This window comes from Dendrobates tinctorius, unplaced genomic scaffold, assembly GCF_039654945.1.
Source record: "Dendrobates tinctorius isolate UK_male_01 unplaced genomic scaffold, ASM3965494v1 ptg000036l, whole genome shotgun sequence".
Lineage (NCBI taxonomy): Eukaryota > Metazoa > Chordata > Amphibia > Anura > Dendrobatidae > Dendrobates > Dendrobates tinctorius.
The window spans coordinates 15,706,596-15,726,208 of NW_027361704.1; the positions used below are offsets into that span (position 1 = coordinate 15,706,596).

A 19,613-nucleotide genomic window follows, 5' to 3' on the forward strand; every position below is an offset into this window, starting at 1 on the left:
CTGCCCTGACATCTGCACGGGGAGAGTGCCGGGGGCTGACATCTGTCCTGACATCTGCTCGGGGTGAGTGCAAGGGGGCTAACATCTGCCCGGGGTGAGTGCAAGGGGGCTAACATCTGCCCTGACATCTGCCCGGGGTGAGTGCAAGGGGGCTAACATCTGCACGGGGAGAGTGCCGGGGGCTGACATCTGCCCTGACATCTGCTCGGGGTGAGTGCAAGGGGGCTAACATCTGCCCTGACATCTGCCCTGACATCTGCACGGGGAGAGTGCCGGGGGCTGACATCTGCCCTGACATCTGCTCGGGGTGAGTGCAAGGGGGCTAACATCTGCCCTGACATCTGCCCGGGGTGAGTGCAAGGGGGCTAACATCTGCCCTGACATCTGCTCGGGGTGAGTGCAAGGGGGCTGACATCTGCCCTGACATCTGCCCGGGGTGAGTGCAAGGGGGCTAACATCTGCCCTGACATCTGCACGGGGAGAGTGCAAGGGGGCTAACATCTGCACGGGGAGAGTGCCGGGGGCTGACATCTGCCCTGACATCTGCCCGGGGTGAGTGCAAGGGGGCTAACATCTGCACGGGGAGAGTGCCGGGGGCTGACATCTGCCCTGACATCTGCTCGGGGTGAGTGCAAGGGGGCTAACATCTGCCCTGACATCTGCCCTGACATCTGCACGGGGAGAGTGCCGGGGGCTGACATCTGCCCTGACATCTGCACGGGGAGAGTGCCGGGGGCTGACATCTGCCCTGACATCTGCCCTGACATCTGCACGGGGAGAGTGCCGGGGGCTGACATCTGCCCTGACATCTGCACGGGGAGAGTGCCGGGGGCTGACATCTGTCCTGACATCTGCTCGGGGTGAGTGCAAGGGGGCTAACATCTGCCCTGACATCTGCCCGGGGTGAGTGCAAGGGGGCTAACATCTGCCCTGACATCTGCCCGGGGTGAGTGCAAGGGGGCTAACATCTGCACGGGGAGAGTGCCGGGGGCTGACATCTGCCCTGACATCTGCTCGGGGTGAGTGCAAGGGGGCTAACATCTGCACGGGGAGAGTGCCGGGGGCTGACATCTGCCCTGACATCTGCACGGGGAGAGTGCCGGGGGCTGACATCTGCCCTGACATCTGCTCGGGGTGAGTGCAAGGGGGCTAACATCTGCCCTGACATCTGCCCGGGGTGAGTGCAAGGGGGCTAACATCTGCCCTGACATCTGCTCGGGGTGAGTGCAAGGGGGCTGACATCTGCCCTGACATCTGCCCGGGGTGAGTGCAAGGGGGCTAACATCTGCCCTGACATCTGCACGGGGAGAGTGCCGGGGGCTGACATCTGCCCTGACATCTGCACGGGGAGAGTGCCGGGGGCTGACATCTGCCCTGACATCTGCCCTGACATCTGCACGGGGAGAGTGCCGGGGGCTGACATCTGCCCTGACATCTGCACGGGGAGAGTGCCGGGGGCTGACATCTGCCCTGACATCTGCTCGGGGTGAGTGCAAGGGGGCTAACATCTGCCCTGACATCTGCCCGGGGTGAGTGCAAGGGGGCTAACATCTGCACGGGGAGAGTGCCGGGGGCTGACATCTGCCCTGACATCTGCTCGGGGTGAGTGCAAGGGGGCTAACATCTGCACGCGGAGAGTGCCGGGGGCTGACATCTGCCCTGACATCTGCACGGGGAGAGTGCCGGGGGCTGACATCTGCCCTGACATCTGCACGGGGAGAGTGCCGGGGGCTGACATCTGTCCTGACATCTGCTCGGGGTGAGTGCAAGGGGGCTAACATCTGCCCTGACATCTGCCCGGGGTGAGTGCAAGGGGGCTAACATCTGCACGGGGAGAGTGCCGGGGGCTGACATCTGCCCTGACATCTGCTCGGGGTGAGTGCAAGGGGGCTAACATCTGCACGGGGAGAGTGCCGGGGGCTGACATCTGCCCTGACATCTGCCCTGACATCTGCACGGGGAGAGTGCCGGGGGCTGACATCTGCCCTGACATCTGCTCGGGGTGAGTGCAAGGGGGCTAACATCTGCCCTGACATCTGCCCGGGGTGAGTGCAAGGGGGCTAACATCTGCCCTGACATCTGCTCGGGGTGAGTGCAAGGGGGCTGACATCTGCCCTGACATCTGCCCGGGGTGAGTGCAAGGGGGCTAACATCTGCCCTGACATCTGCACGGGGAGAGTGCCGGGGGCTGACATCTGCCCTGACATCTGCACGGGGAGAGTGCCGGGGGCTGACATCTGCCCTGACATCTGCTCGGGGTGAGTGCAAGGGGGCTAACATCTGCCCTGACATCTGCCCGGGGTGAGTGCAAGGGGGCTGACATCTGCCCGGGGTGAGTGCAAGGGGGCTGACATCTGCCCGGGGTGAGTGCAAGGGGGCTGACATCTGCCCGGGGTGAGTGCAAGGGGGCTGACATCTGCCCGGGGTGAGTGCAAGGGGGCTGACATCTGCCCGGGGTGAGTGCAAGGGGGCTGACATCTGCCCGGGGTGAGTGCAAGGGGGCTGACATCTGCCCGGGGTGAGTGCAAGGGGGCTGACATCTGCCCGGGGTGAGTGCAAGGGGGCTGACATCTGCCCGGGGTGAGTGCAAGGGGGCTGACATCTGCCCGGGGTGAGTGCAAGGGGGCTGACATCTGCCCGGGGTGAGTGCAAGGGGGCTAACATCTGCCCTGACATCTGCACGGGGTGAGTGCAAGGGGGCTGACATCTGCCCGGGGTGAGTGCAAGGGGGCTGACATCTGCACGGGTAGAGTGCCGGGGGCTAACATCTGCCCTGACATCTGCCCGGGGTGAGTGCCAGGGGCTGACATCTGCACGGGGTGAGTGCAAGGGGGCTGACATCTGCACGGGGTGAGTGCAAGGGGGCTAACATCTGCCCTGACATCTGCACGGGGTGAGTGCAAGGGGGCTGACATCTGCCCGGGGTGAGTGCAAGGGGGCTGACATCTGCACGGGTAGAGTGCCGGGGGCTAACATCTGCCCTGACATCTGCCCGGGGTGAGTGCAAGGGGGCTGACATCTGCACGGGGTGAGTGCAAGGGGGCTGACATCTGCACGGGGTGAGTGCAAGGGGGCTGACATCTGCACGGGGTGAGTGCAAGGGGGCTGACATCTGCATGGGGAGAGTGCAAGGGGGCTGACATCTGCACGGGGAGAGTGCAAGGGGGCTGACATCTGCACGGGGAGAGTGCCGGGGGCTGACATCTGCACGGGGAGAGTGCCGGGGGCTGACATCTGCACGGGGAGAGTGCCGGGGGCTGACATCTGCACGGGGAGAGTGCAAAGGGGATGACATCTGCACGGGGAGAGTGCCGGGGGATGACATCTGCACGGGGAGAGTGCCGGGGGATGACATCTGCACGGGGAGAGTGCAAAGGGGATGACATCTGCACGGGGAGAGTGCTGGGGGATGACATCTGCACGGGGTGAGTGCCGGGGGCTGACATCTGCCCTGACATCTGCACGGGGTGAGTGCCGGGGGCTGACATCTGCCCGGGGTGAGTGCAAGGGGGATGACATCTGCACGGGGTGAGTGCAAGGGGGCTGACATCTGCCCTGACATCTGCACGGGGAGAGTGCCGGGGGCTGACATCTGCACGGGGAGAGTGCCGGGGGATGACATCTGCACGGGGAGAGTGCCGGGGGATGACATCTGCACGGGGAGAGTGCAAGGGGGATGACATCTGCACGGGGAGAGTGCCGGGGGCTGACATCTGCCCTGACATCTGCACGGGGAGAGTGCAAGGGGGCCGACATCTGCACGGGGAGAGTGCAAGGGGGCCGACATCTGCACGGGGAGAGTGCAAGGGGGCTGACATCTGCACGGGGAGAGTGCAAGGGGGATGACATCTGCACGGGGTGAGTGCAAGGGGGCTGACATCTGCCCTGACATCTGCCCGGGGTGAGTGCAAGGGGGCTGATATCTGCCCTGACATCTGCACGGGGAGAGTGCAAGGGGGCTGACATCTGCACGGGGAGAGTGCCGGGGGCTGACATCTGCCCTGACATCTGCACGGGGAGAGTGCAAGGGGGCTGACATCTGCCTGGGGTGAGTGCAAGGGGGCTGACATCTGCCTGGGGTGAGTGCAAGGGGGCTGACATCTGCCCGGGGTGAGTGCAAGGGGGCTGACATCTGCCCGGGGTGAGTGCAAGGGGGCTGACATCTGCCCGGGGTGAGTGCAAGGGGGCTGACATCTGCCCTGACATCTGCACGGGGAGAGTGCAAGGGGACTGACATCTGCACGGGGAGAGTGCAAGGGGACTGACATCTGCACGGGGAGAGTGCAAGGGGACTGACATCTGCACGGGGAGAGTGCAAGGGGGCTGACATCTGCCCTGACATCTACACGGGGAGAGTGCCGGGGGCTAACATGTGCATGGGGTGAGTGCAAGGGGGCTGACATCTGCCCTGACATCTGCACGGGGAGAGTGCAAGGGGGCTGACATCTGCACGGGGAGAGTGCCGGGGGCTGACATCTGCCCTAACATCTGCCCGGGGTGAGTGCAAGGGGGCTGACATCTGCCCGGGGTGAGTGCAAGGGGGCTGACATCTGCACGGGGTGAGTGCAAGGGGGCTGACATCTGCCCGGGGTGAGTGCAAGGGGGCTGACATCTGCCCTGACATCTGCACGGGGAGAGTGCAAGGGGACTGTCATCTGCACGGGGAGAGTGCAAGGGGACTGACATCTGCACGGGGAGAGTGCCGGGGGCTGACATCTGCACGGGGAGAGTGCAAGGAGGCTGACATCGGAGCTGACATCTGCCTGAGATGAGTGCAAGGGGGCTGACATCTGCCCGGGGTGAATGGTGCAAGGGGGCTGACATCTGCCCGGGGTGAATGGTGCAAGGGGGCTGACATCTGCCCGGGGTGAATGGTGCAAGGGGGCTGACATCTGCCCGGGGTGAATGGTGCAAGGGGGCTGACATCTGAGTGTGTTGGACGTATTATTAAAAACACACAATGTACTCATGCAAAGTAATGCTGCTCACTGTTCACATTTTAACCTATCTGGCCCCTAGCAGATTGACCCAGTGTACTCCTGATAACTGCACTGGCTTGACACCAGGCATTTTCAGATGCCTGAAACCCAGGTGCAGCCTATGCAGTAATATTGCTCATAATACATTCATCTTTTCACATCCATTCACCTCAGAAAAATTCACCATCACTAACCACCTGTCCTGTGTGTCTTCCTTTGTCATCTATGTCATCCTTTGTCCTTGTCCTAAATTGTATGTTGGCAGAACCACACAACCCCTTCACTGTAGAATGAATTCTCATAGACACAACACTAAAACTGGGTATCAAAAACACGGTTTGTCACGTCACTTTGATTTATTTCACCAAAGAGATTTTTCTAAAGCTATCATTTTTCCTATAGAACACATCCCTCAACACGTTTCCAATAGAACCCAAGCACTGAATAGAAAAGAGGTCTATTGGATTTATAAATTAAAGACAATTGGTCCCTATGGCCTCAATATTATCAATGATGCTTTTATTTGATAGAAGAGGGGGAAAAGATTTATTCTTCACACCACCACAGTCAAGCTTAATGGTCTAGTGGACTAATACCTTACATTTGCACTTTAGAGTCTGCACTTGCACTTCATGAGCCAGGTTCTAATACCCCTTGAGGACTCACCTTTTTTAACTATAGCCATGTTTCAACCTCGTGATCCTTAGCACTCTGTTTCATATTTTTTGTACTTTTACATAATTTTATTTTTTCTTTTCTATATAGACTCTTATTGTTGTGTTTTCTATGTTTGTGATTAAATTTAATTGTTTTTATTCTTTACCATTTTTGACCTTTGCTTATATTGTTTTTTTTTTTTTTTTGACCTTTGCTGATTCTGTTTGACCCTGTATTGGCGCCTTTTTTGTCTATAAGTATGTTTCACTGTCTTCCAATGTAATCTGCCCTGATGAAGTGAGCCAGCAGGCTCAGGAAACGCGTTGGCTGAATAAAGAACCCTTTACTCTACCAGAAGCAAGCGCAGTCCTTATTGCACTTCCACGTCATTTCCACTTCCACATTTTAACCTGCAAGTTGGGACATGTGTGATAAGTTGGAGCTGTGTGGAAGTGGCCACCAGCAGAGGGCCAAGGGCTAGTGTCTCTATGAAGACATTACAATAAGCTGACATCATTCAGGCGTGGACAGGTCATGGAAAGGCTTCCTTCCACATGTGATGAGGAGCAGCTTTCATCTGTGCTGAGCTGTAGTTTGGTCCAGAGAAGTATTCATGGTGTAGGAAGCTGTGGCTGGCTCCAGAGGGGCAGTCGCGGTGTAGGAAGCTGTGGCTGGCTCCAGAGGGGCCAGTCGCAGTGTAGGAAGCTGTGGCTGGCTCCAGAGGGGCCAGTCGCAGTGTAGGAAGCTGTGGCTGGCTCCAGAGGGGCCAGTCCGCGGTGTAGGAAGCTGTGGCTGGCTCCAGAGGGGCCAGTCCGCGGTGTAGGAAGCTGTGGCTGGCTCCAGAGGGGCCAGTCCGCGGTGTAGGAAGCTGTGGCTGGCTCCAGAGGGGCCAGTCCGTGGTGTAGGAAGCTGTCGCTGTCTCCAGAGGGGCCAGTCCGCGGTGTAGGAAGCTGTGGCTGGCTCCAGAGGGGCCAGTCCGCGGTGTAGGAAGCTGTGGCTGGCTCCAGAGGGGCCAGTCCGCGGTGTAGGAAGCTGTGGCTGGCTCCAGAGGGGCCAGTCCGCGGTGTAGGAAGCTGTGGCTGGCTCCAGAGGGGCCAGTCCGCGGTGTAGGAAGCTGTGGCTGGCTCCAGAGGGGCCAGTCCGCGGTGTAGGAAGCTGTGGCTGGCTCCAGAGGGGCCAGTCCGCGGTGTAGGAAGCTGTGGCTGGCTCCAGAGGGGCCAGTCGCGGTGTAGGAAGCTGTGGCTGGCTCCAGAGGGGCCAGTCGCGGTGTAGGAAGCTGTGGCTGGCTCCAGAGGGGCCAGTCGCGGTGTAGGAAGCTGTGGCTGGCTCCAGAGGGGCCAGTCGCGGTGTAGGAAACTGTGGCTGGCCTCAGTAATGCATTCATGTGATGCAAGGTTACTAAACTAGGGGTGAAGGACATGTATGGTTCAATTGTTGATCAACCTTAATATATCTCAAATCAACTTGGTCTCTACAGCTTCTACGCACATGGATATGTTTTCATAGTTACATGGTGGCTCAGTGGTTAGCACTGTTGCTTTGCAGTGTTGAAACCCTGGATTCAAATCCCACCAAGGATGACAAGTTCAAGGAGTTTGTATTTTCTCTTCTTGTGTTTCTGTGTGTTTCCTCCCAGATTCCAATTTAGATTTTGATTGCCAATGGGGACAGTAATTCTGGGGTAGATTTCCTATTGATAATATTACATATTGTATGTCACTTTGGCACATCTAGTCTAAGGGACATGGCTTTGGTGGTAATAAGTGCGTCTTACGTGCTGCAATATGCTCTAACATGTAGAAGCAAAAAGGCATGTTAAGTAAGAGTTGGTGTAAAGTTAGATGTACTTTATATGGGCAAAAGAATTGGCATCCTTGTAGATTCCAACTACAAAAGCTTTTGACATCCCATTTTAAGTCCATAGGCATTGTTATGGGGATAGCCTACCTCCACCTCACCTTGCAGCTGCAACAGCTTTCTCTGTCCTGGCAGGGATTTCACCTATATTGGTTGTGAGAATTATCGCTCATTCATCCTAACGAGCATTAGTGAGGTCAGACACTGATGTTGGATGATAGCTCCCTGGCTCAGAATCTACTCTCTAGTTCATCTCAAAGGTGTTTGATTGGGTTTAGGTCTGGGTTCTGTGTGGACCAGTCCAGTTCTTCAGCTCACCCAGCCATGTCTTCATGGACCTTTCCCCAGTGCACGATCACAATCATTATGCTGTAATAGAGAAGTCCCTTCACCAAAATATTCTCTAGTCACCTTCCACGACAGCCACCTTGGAGGTTGTCTCCCCGCCTACTACCTCCAGTGTTTTTCCTGTCCCCTACTGAGGCATGAAGAGGTTACAAGGGGCTGCCGTGGCCAGCGAGCAGAGCTCCTATATACTCACAGCTGGGCAGCCGAGGTCGGGGGGGTTTGCCTCTCCTCCTCCGGGCGCTGCTCCCGTCTCCAACTTCCGGTGTGACTCAGGACTGCTTCCACCCCTCCCGCACCCTCTGGGGTAAAGCGAGGCGGTATGGTGCCGACCGGGGTCCTCCAGTCAGCTCCCCGGCTTCCTCCTTCCTCCCACGCTGCTGTATGGAGGCCGCGCGCGTCGGAGGGGGCGGGCTCTCGACCGGAAGTGATGTCGGCGCACGCTTCCGGTTTGCGTCCCCCAGCGTTTTCTGTGATGGGAGACGTGCGCCGGCACCCGGAGGCCCGGGGACTCATATGGCAGTAGGGGTCGGACAATCGTTCCTCCCCAGGGACAGGAGGAAGGAGGGGCACAAAACAACCAAACGCTGCAACACCCACATAAGGGTGCCACAGACTCCAGGTAAGCGCAGTGTGTCTGCAGACATGGATGGTGAGAAGTCTTCAGCTGCTGAATATGCGGAGCCCAGCGTTCCCCCTCCTACACTGAGTAGCAGGGTCGGTCCCTTATCTGTCAAACTCGGGTGGCACGGGTCTGAGTAAAGCCTTCTCTCTCTTCTTACAGGAAAACAAGGCCTCTGCCGCAAGAAACCCCTGCAAATGTGGTATCTGTGGTGCCAGGTTCCCTACTGATTATAAAAAGAAGTTATGCCAACCCTGTACGCAGAATATTTTGCGCACCGAGCAACCCTCCCTGTTTGACAGCATAAAGACTCTCATTAAGCAGGAGGTTCAGACCTCCATGGCAGCCCAGACCCCGGTGACCCAGGGCCCTCCCCCAAAAAAGAAAAGGGCACCTACGGAAGCCGATTCAGATTCGGGGGAAGTCCGTTCCTCAGGATCAGAGGATATTTGGGAGAATGAGGGCTCCACATCCACCTCCAAACACGACACAATAAAATACTATTTCTCCTCTGAGGATATGGAGGAGTTGGTCTCCGTGGTGAGAAATACCATGGGAGTGGAGGAGGAGGTCAAACTCTCAGTCCAAGATGAGATGTTTGGAGGGTTGAAACCCAGGGGTAGAAAGGGTTTCCCGGTTCATTAAATTATACAGAATTTGATAGCTCAGGAGTGGTCCTCTCCTGAGAAGGCACTCAGTGTGCCCTCTGAACTAAAAAAAACGCTTTCCCCTCGAAGGTGACAACTCTATTTGGGAGATCCCTAAAATAGATGTTCAGGACTCTAAAGTGACTAGGAAGATGTCCCTTCCCTTCGAGGATGCTTCCCAGTTGAAGGATCCTATGGATCGCAAGATAGAAAGTCACCTTAAAAAAATCCTGGGAAGCGTCTACGAACCTGCTCAAAGCAAATATTGCATCCACTTGCGTCGCCAGATTTCTGTTCTTCTGGCTGCATACGTTAGGACCACCTCTCAGGGGGTACCCCCAGAGAGGAAATCTTAGATTCCCTTTCCATCCTCCAGAAAGCAACAGGTTTTATTCGGACTCCCATGACCACCACGAGAGAGGGGATCCACCCTTCAGGAACAGGAAACCTACAGATACAAAAGGGCTGCACCTCTCCCACGCATCAGTTGATTTCCTGTTCCTGAGGGGACGGGATCCTACAGACAGATCACAGGCCGGCCAGCTGGTGCAGGTAGCGAGGGGGTCTCCTACCTTGGCCTGGTGCGGAGCTCCTGGAGGACGCCACGGTGGCCTAGGATGGGTGGCACGGCGGTGGCGTGTGCAGCAGGGAGCGGCGTCCAGAGGGTGTCCGTCTCCTTAAAAGAAGTCGCCGCCGGTATGTATGCTCCCTGGGGGCTCCCAGCTCCGGCGGCGCGGTGGCGGGGGGCCGGCGTGTGCAGGGTGCTGAGGCCAGGAGCGCTGCATACTGGAGCGCCCCGGCGTCCCGCGTGACTTCCGGTCACGTCGGAGTCGCAGTGACGTCTGGGGGCGCTTCCGGGTCAGCGGCGCCACTGCGCAGGCGAGAGGACCCAAGATGGCGGCGCCCATCGGAGAGATGCCAGTAAGCGCCGGTTCACCTGCCAGGAGCGGCGCCAGCTGGGGAGGGGGCAGGAGGAAATCTGCTGTCCCGAGGAGGGGTATATAGGCAGGACCCTAGATGGGTGCCATGCCTTGGCCACATTATTGCGCGCAGTAATGGAGAGCGATCAGGAGAAGCAGCAGCAATGGCGGCAGCAGCGACAATCATCACTGCCGCCCCTGGATGACCTTCGGCAGGTCAAACAAAAGAAGAAAGAGTCCCGTGACAGTAAGGAGCGTGCAGGACGAAGTGACCAATCCAGTCATAAAGGCTCCTCTGGGCGGACAGGAACGTCGACTGAGAAAAATCCCCCTTATTCTCCGGTACTTAATTGTGGCACTGGTAAGTGATCTTCGGGAATGTTCACTCAGTGACGGGGCCTCCTTCTATGTTTTATTGTAGGGGAAGAAAGCTATGAGTAAAACCAAACACAGGGAATGCGCACTTAGTGTATGCCCGTTACCAGACTTATGCCCCAAAAGGTTGTGTCCCCCCCCCCCCTGTATCCAGCAGACAGTGGCGGAGGAGTCGCCCATGGTAGCTGCGAGTTTAAGGGACATAGTCAGGGCAGAGATTAAGGAAACCCTAAAATCCCTGTCCCAACCAGAAAGCTTAAGGGGTGGGGACCCTGTGGAGTCTGATTCCTCGGCAGAATGGCGGAGAAGTAAGGGCTCCCATGTTTCATCTCCCTCGTCCTCCTCAGAAGAACAGGACTCTGGTCAGTTTTGTCTGCCGCTTGACCGAGTAGACAAGCTAGTAAAAGCAGTCAGATGGACAATGGAAGTGGAGGAGCCTAAGCCTCAGTTATCCATGCAGGATGTCATGTTCGGGGGGCTGGAGCAGAGGAAGCGAAGAGTCTTCCTATTGAATGAAAAAATTCAGGATCTGATCCGCAGAGAGTGGAAAAAAACAGATAAAAGAGGGTCGCTACCCCCTGCCCTCAAGCGTAGATACCCCTTCGATGATCCGACGGTGAACACTTGGGACAAGGCCCCCAAATTAGATGTGGCAATTGCGAAGGCGTCAAAAAGATCCTCACTACCCTTTGAGGACATGGGGTCCCTTAAAGATCCTTTAGATAGGAAGGCAGATACCTTCCTTAAAAGTACCTGGGAGATGGCAGCCGGTTCCTTAAGACCAGCAGTAGCATCAACATGCACGGCCAGGTCCATGATGGTCTGGCTGGACCAGTTAGAGTCGCAGTTAAAACAAGGAACGTCTAGACAGACAATTCATGGGGCCCTACCAATAATCCAGGAGGGCGCAGCCTTCCTAGCGGATTCCTCGGCTGATGCAGTAAGAATGGCCGCCAGGGCAGCAGGACTCTCTAATGCGGCTCGTAGAGACCTGTGGCTAAAGTGCTGGCAGGGAGACATTCAATCCAGAGCGAAACTCTATACTATCCCATGTGAGGGGGAATATTTGTTCGGAGCAGTCCTGGACGAACTGCTTGAGAAAGCCGGGGACGATAAGAAAAAATTCCCAAATCTTTGGTCCGCATCCTACCAACGTCCATTTAATAGAAGGAGATTTGGTCAGGGGAGAAGTCGCAATCCTTCACCTAATAGAGACCGTCCCAGATGGGAGGATAGAAGAAGAAAAGGTACGGGCTTCATGTTCAGGCGCTCGTCGAGAGAACGAAAGAGACCGAACCAATGACTAGCAATTCCCGTGGGGGGTAGACTGTCATCCTTCCTCCCAGCATGGCTACAGATCACCAATAGTGACTGGGTGCGGGATGTAATATTCACTGGGCTCAGGTTGGAGTTCAGTCATGTTCCACGGGATACCTTTAAACCAACTCCCTTAAGATCTTCACCCCTCGAACAAGCTGCTTTTGAAGCGGAGGTCTTGAGAGAGGTAGAGATTTCTACTCTCCCTTATTCCTAATCCAAAAACCGGATAAAACATTTAGAACGAATATTAATTTACGTTTCCTTAATGAATTTTTGGTTAATCGCACCTTTAAAATGGAATCCATCAATTCAACAATAAAAATTCTGTTTGAAGTGTGTTTTATGGCAGTCGTGGACTTGAAAGACGCGTACTATCATGTACCTATCCACGCAGATTTCCAGCAGTTCCTTAGAGTGGCGGTTTCAATAGACGGTATAGTCCGTCATTATCAGTATAGAGCCCTTCCCTTTGGTCTCTCAGCAGCGCCCCGGGTATTTACGAAGATAGTGACTGAAGTTATGGCTCATTTGCGGGAAGTTGATTTCTTAATTTTCCCATACTTAGATGATTTTTTGATTGTGGGAAATTCGGTGGGCCATTGTCTATCCCAGATGGAGAAAGCTAAGTTCAGATTAGAGAAACTCGGATGGATAATAAATTACGAAAAATCCCGATTTCAGCCCTTAAGGGTCCAGTAGTTTCTAGGCTTACTGTTAAATTCAGAAACTCAGCAGTGTCTGTTACCATTAGATAAATTACAACATATACAGCAGCAGGTTCTTCAGGCAATTGATAAACCCTCCATGACCCTCAGGCAGGCCATGTTTCTGTTAGGCTCTCTAACCTCATGTATCCCAGCAGTCAAGTGGGCACAATTCCACACTATGGCCCTTCAGAAAGACGCCCTAGTTAATAGCAGGGCCTTAGAGGGCTCCCTACAGGGTCAAGTATTGCTAAGCCCTTCGACTCTTACATCTCTTAGGTGGTGGCTTGATGACGGAAAATTATCCTCGGGGGGGGGTGCCCTGGGTGACGCAGATAACCCGCATAATAACCACAGATGCTAGCCCTTTGGGTTGGGGGACATTGGGACTCCGATGCTGAGGCCTCATCTAACCAGAGGGAGCTGTTGGCGATTGATTTGGCAGTTAAAGAACTCATTATGTACATACAGGGCCATCATGTGAGGATACTCTCAGACAACCAGGTAGCAGTAGCCTATGTCAACCACCAAGGTGGAACTCGCTCCGATGCCGTGATGTGGATAACGGAACGTCTCCTTCAGATAGCCGAGAAAAATTTTTGATCTTTAACTGCGCTCCACATCAGGGGAGAAGACATGAAGACAGACTTTCTAAGCCGCAGGGCCCTAAAGCAAGGAGAATGGGCTTTAAACATGGATATTTACAACCAGATTGTCTGCAAGTGGGGTCAGCCGGAGGTAGACCTCTTTGCCACCAGAGAAAACAGGAAAGAAAAATCGTTCTGCTCTCTGAATCCCAGGGAAAATCTACTTGCAGAGGACGCCCTCCTAATAAGGTGGGACTTCTCTGTAGCATATGTCTTTCCGCCATTAAACCTCCTACCTCTGGTAGTAAGGAAGATCGGGCAAGAGTCATATTAATTGCCCCCTTATGGCCCAGGAGGACCTGGTTCGCATGGTTAAGGACCATGTCTGTATGCGATCCCTAAGTACTGCTGAACCTTCCGGATCTCCTCTACCAGGGGTCAGTCAGCCACCCACAGGTAGCGGGACTCCATTTGACGGTGTGGTGTTTGAGTGGACACTATTAAAGGATAGAAGGTTCTCCAAAAATGTAATTGATACCCTCCTGAAAAGCAGAAAACAAACTACCACAAATATCTATGCTAGAATCTGGAGGCGACTCCTGTCCACCTTTCAGTTTAATGTCAGGGACGTAATTCCCACAAAAGAAATTCTGGAATTCCTCCAGAGGGGTCTCAAATTGGGTCTCTCCACAAGTACATTAAAAGTACAGGTTTCAGCCTTAGGGGCCCTGTTTGCATGTGATGTTGCCAACAACTATTGGGTAGCGAGGTTCATCAAAGCAGCGGCTAGATCGAGACCCATACACAAAGACAGATGTGTACTTTGGGACTTAAATTTAGTCCTTACAGCCATGACAGACCATTTGAACCTCTAGATTCGGCCTCATTAAAGGTTATATCACTTAAGGCAGCTTTTTGGTAGCGATAACATCCGCACGTAGAATAAGCGACATACAGGCACTTTCCAGATTGCCCCCTTACACAGATATCTTACAGGATAGAGTAATCCTAAGGCCGGACCTGGCATACCTTCCCAAAGGAGCATCACGCTTTCACAGGACACAATAGATAGTTCTGCCTTCTTTCATCCCTAATCCGACCAATCCTAAGGAACAAAAACTTCAGGCGTTAGATGTTAAGAGATGCTTACTTAAATATTTATCAGCCACGGATCCTTGGAAGAAGGAGAATGCATTATTTCTATCCCTCCAAGGTCCCAGGAAGGGATGTAGAGTATCAAAACACACGTTAGCAAGGTGGATTAGGGAGGCTATCTCTCTTGCCTACACAGCAGGTGGCGGTCCGGCTCCACAGAATTTGAGGGCGCATTCCACTCGTGCCATGGCATCATCTTGGGCAGAGAGATCTGGAGTGTCAATTGACCAGATATGTAAGGCGGCCACCTGGTCATCTCCTTCCACCTTTTTTTAACCACTATCGGTTAGACATGGGTGCCTCCTCAGATCTCACCTTTGGGCTAAGGGTGCTGCTAGGCTGCAGTCCCTCCCTAAATTAGTTTTACATCTCTGTAATTCTCTTGTGGTGCTGTCATGGGAGTCAGAATAAAGTATTAAGTTGCGTAACGGTATTTTTCAGAAGCCCATGACAGCACCCTTAGTTCCCTCCCTTGTTCACATATAGGGGTGCACTTCTTTAGAAGATTGTTTCACGAATTTACCTTATGTGGGAGATGGTATAAAAATTTTTTTTTTTGGTAAATAGGATAGGTTGTATATATTATATGCTGTGTACTAACCATGGTAGCCTCTCAAGCTCTGTAATCCAACTGATGCATGGGAGAGGTGCCGCCCTTTTGTATCTGTAGGTTTCCTGTTCCTGAAGGGCGGATCCCCTCTCTCGTGGTGCTGTCATGGGCTTCCGAAAAATACCATTACCGGTACGTAACTTAATACTTTTTAGCCGATGCTTCTGGAGAAACGGTGTGGGTAACAGCAAGGTCCCTAGTCCTTTCAAATTCGGCTAGAAGAGCCTTGTGGCTGAAGTCATGGGGAGGCAACATCACATCTAAGACAAAACTCTGTGCCATCCCCTTCCAGGGGAATTCAGTGGGAAAGGCAAGTCGGGACGATGGAGCTACCCGAAGGGGGGTAAAGGGAGAAAGATCCTTGTCCCCCAGCAACAACAGCCCCCGGACAGTGACTCACTCAGTTTTTCGTCCAATGGCAGGCCATGACCTCGAACCAGTGGATCCTGCATACTATACAGTCGGGACTGAAACTGGAGTTCGAACACCCCCCCCCCCCCCCACACATGCTTTAAGAGTCACCCCTGCACAGTCCCCAAGTCTCCAAAAGGTCTTAATTCTTGAAATAGAAGATCTATTACGGGAAAGAGTGATCTCGTACGTACCTCCACAAGAAATTGGCAGAGGACATTACTCCCGCCTGTTCCTGATAAGAAAGCCCTCAGGAAAGCACAGGCTTATCATAAACCTGAAACCCCTGAATCGCTTCATCACATACCGGAGGTTCAAGATGGAGTCAGTGAAATCGGCAATCCCTCTTATTGGACAGGGCTGGCAGATGGCTACGATAGACCTAAGGGACGCTTATTACCACATCCCAATTCATCCGGATCACCGGAAGTTCCTGAGGTTCGCGGTCTCCCACGACCAGGGAATCAGCCATCTCCAGTTCAACGCCCTCCCATTTGGTGTATCCCCGACACCAATGATATTTATGAAGATCATGAGGGAAGCAGTCATTTCTCTCCGTCTTCAGGGGATATGCATTGTGCCATATCTAGACGATCTGCTCATCGTCGCTCCATCGGTATCCCGGCTGAACCAGGACGTATCAAAGACCCTGCAGATACTCGAATTCCTAGGGTGGATCCCGAATCTCCAGAAGTCAGCCCTTTATTCTCCCCAAAGGAAAAAAATCCTTGGAATCCTCTTAGATTCAGAAAAGAGGACGTCCTTTCTCCCCGAGGATCGTCAATCAGACCTTCGTCAGAGAATAATCCGATTCAGAGAACAAAGGGCACCGACTCTGAGGGACGCCATGTCTATCCTGGGTTCCCTGACATTGTGTATTCAGGCGGTATCCTGGGCACAGGCACACACGGGAGTCCTCCAGTCATACGTCCTGGTAAACGCAAGGAAGTATCCAAACAACCTGTCAAAAAGGATTCCACTTCCAGGACACGTAAAATCGTCCCTGTTGTGGTGGCTGAATTACCGGAACTTGAGACGAGGGATAAGCTGGGACCAGCTTCCTCTGAAAATACTATGTACCATTGCCAGTCTGAGAGGTTGGAGCCGTGGTGGAGGAGTCATACTTCCAGGGACAGTGGCCCCAGGGCATAAGATCCAGATCCTCGAATCTAAGAGAATTGAAGGCAGTGGAAGAAGCACTGAAAGCTGCGTTATCCCTTATCCGAAACCATCACGTTCGGATATACTCTGACAACGTAACCACGGTGGCATATCTCAGACACCAGGGGGGCACGAAGTACGCCAGTCTAAAGACAGTGGCAACAAGAATCTTCCTCTGGGCAGAGAAGCACCTGTTATCCTTCTCTGCGGTACACCTGAAGGGGTCGGAGAACATCCAGGCGGACTTCCTAAGCAGGAAAGACGTCCATCCGGGAGAGTGGTGTCTGAACCAGGAGCTCTTCCAGTCTCTGACCTCGAGATGGGGAGACCCAGAAGTCGACCTATTTGCAAATGCCCAAAATGCAAAAACGACAACCTATTTCTCCCTCAGTCCCACGTACAGGGCCCGGGGGACGGATGCGTTCGCTCATCCTTGGGTCTTCAGACTGGCCTATGCCTTTCCGCCAATCCCTATGCTGGCAAAAACGCTGCAGAAGATCAGAGCAGACAGGGTCACGACAATCCTGGTGGCTCCTATGTGGCCAGGACGAAGCTGGTACAGCGCCCTGTTGAACATGGCCCAGGAAGGTCCCTTGCTTATACCCCAAAAGACCGACCCCTTTTCCAGGGTCCCTTACTGCACCCAAACCCCAGCAAGTTAAGTCTAGCAGCTTGGTTATTGAGGCCAACATTCTAAAAGCCAAAGGGCTATTGGATGAAGTAATCCGAACCCTTCAAAAAAGTAGAAAGCCGGTAACCAATGCCATTTACGGCAAAATATGGAGAAAATTTTCTTCCTGGTGCTTTCCTGGTGGCCCTGACCCCTTCCATCTGAATATTGCCCAGGTACTAGATTTCCTGCAAAAAGGGTTAGAGCTAGGACTTACTCCAAGCACGCTAAGGTACAAGTATCTGCCCTTAGCTCCTTTTTTGACCAATACCTAGCCAAACACCGCTGGGTTAAACTATTCATGACTGCTGTAGGCAGAATACGCCCTTCACTCCCTAGTCGGGTTCCCCCCGGGATCTTAATTTAGTGCTCAATAGCCTAACAGGCCCCGTTTGAGCCCCTGTCAGAAATTCCATTGAGAATCCTCACACTCAAAACAGTCTTTCTTGTAGCAATCGCCACTGCTAGATGGGCAGGGGAGCTACAGGCCCATCGGTACAGGAACCATACCTCCTGCTCAACTCGGACAGTATAGTACTGCACCTAGACCCCTCCTTTATGCCCAAAGTGGTGTCAGACTTCCTTAGAGGTCAGGATATCGTGTTGCCCTCATTTTGCCCAAATCCTTCTAACACGAAGGAAGAAAAATTTCATACCTTGGATGTCCGCAGAGTGGTTCTCCACTACCTCGAATTAACCAGGGATTGGAGAATCGACCAGAATCTGTTCCTTCAATATTCAGGACGGAATAAGGGAAAGAAGGCGGCAAAAAACACGATAGCAGGTTGGATCAAACAGTCCATCTCCCTGGCATATTCTTCAAGAGATCTCTCTCCTCCCAAGTCGCTAAAGGCCCACTCTACTCGATCAGTCGCTACATTATGGGCAGCAAGAGGGAACGCGACTTCGGAGCAGATATGCAGAGCTGCCACCTGGTCCTCTGTACACGCCTTTACCAGACACTATAGACTGAATTTCAATAGGGATCTAATATTCGGCAGAGGCGTTCTACAGGCCGTGGTCCCTCCCTAAAAATTGGTGTTGGTATAACTCCAAGGTGGCTGTCGTGGAAGGTGACTAGAGAAAATAGAATTAGACTTACCGGTAACTTGGTTTCTAGGAACCTTCCACGACAGCACTAATTTTCCTCCCTATCTAATATCTTTTCTGGATGATTCCTGCTCTACTGGCGGTAACTATTCATGCTAGTATGTCCAGAAAAAACACTGGAGGTAGCAGGAAGGGGAGGGTTATTTAACTTTTGTGTTTCCTGTCCCCCATTAGGGCGGGGAGACAACCTCCAAGGTGGCTGTCATGGAAGGTTCCTAGAAACCGAATTACCGGTAAGTCTATTTCTATTTTCCCCAGTGCACGATCACAATCATCATGCTGGAATAGAGAAGGACCTTCACCAAAATATTGCCACAAAGTTGGAGGTTTACAGTTGCCAAAAAAGCGTTGGTATGCTGAAACATTTCAATTTCCTTTCACTGTTACTGAAAAGCCAAAGCTGACCCCTGAAAAACAACCCCACGTTATCATTCCTCCTCCACCAAACTTTCCACTTGGCACAAAGCAGTCAGGCAGATGACATTCTTGTGGTATATGCAAAATCCACACTTGTCCATCCCCACATGCTAGGTAGAGAAGTGTGATTTCCTCATTGTACAGAACACGTTTCCTTTGCTCCAGTGTACAGTGGCGGAGAGCGTTACTCCACTCCATCTGATGCTTGGTGGAGTAATGATTGCACACAATGTATCTGCCAGGTGTTAGTCAGCAGAACGTTGGTAACGTTTATGCACAATGGCCCAATTCTTTATTGCTGTTGCTCCAGTTTTCTAGAGTAGTTTGCTTCAAGTGTGCTGAAACCCGTGTTGGGGAGGATGCCATCCAGGAGAGTGAGATCCATATTATTTACCTTTGTAAAATTCTGTGCAGATTCTGCCCCTCTTGGCAGAAAACACTGTTGAAAATCCTTGCGGTTTTCTCTGCGGATTTGCAAGCTAAATAAAGATATATTTTTTAACAAAAAAAAATTGTGATATGATTTCCTTGTCCAACCTCCTCTTTTACATTCTCAATTGAAGACCATAATATCATTACATACCATGTTCAAATAATGTTCACACACAAAACAAATATGTGAATATATACATATACACATTGTGTGTGTCAGCCAGATACCCTCATTAATAAAATGGTACATAGAGTTAAAGATGCACGCACGTGAAATTTGCGTGAAATGCAATATCTTTATTTTAAAAAATTTTTTATAAAAATTGTGTGGGCTCCCAAATAATTTTCATAACCAGCAGAAGGAAAGCTGAAGGCTGCTGATGTTAATATTCTGGATAGGAGCTAATAGCCATAAAGGTTCCCAGGCTATTAACATCAGCCCACAAATGTTTGCGTAGCCTTTACTGGCTAGTTTACAGGGGAACCCCAGAAAAAAATTGACATGGGAGCCCCCCCTATAAAATTGAACCAGCAAAGGCTAGGCAGACAGCTGCGTGCTGATATTAATAGCCTGGGAAGGGGCCATGTATATTGTCACCCCCCCAGGCTAAAAAATCAGCTTTCAGCCGCTCCA

The 19,613-nt window shown here is 52.8% G+C and overlaps 1 protein-coding gene across 3 annotated transcripts in view; it reads left to right on the forward strand.

Annotated features, from left to right (window-relative positions):
• LOC141087889 (A disintegrin and metalloproteinase with thrombospondin motifs 2-like) overlaps nucleotides 1-19,613 on the forward strand; it is an 851,362-nt gene that overhangs the window by 1,818 nt on the left and 829,931 nt on the right. The window lies entirely within an intron of this gene.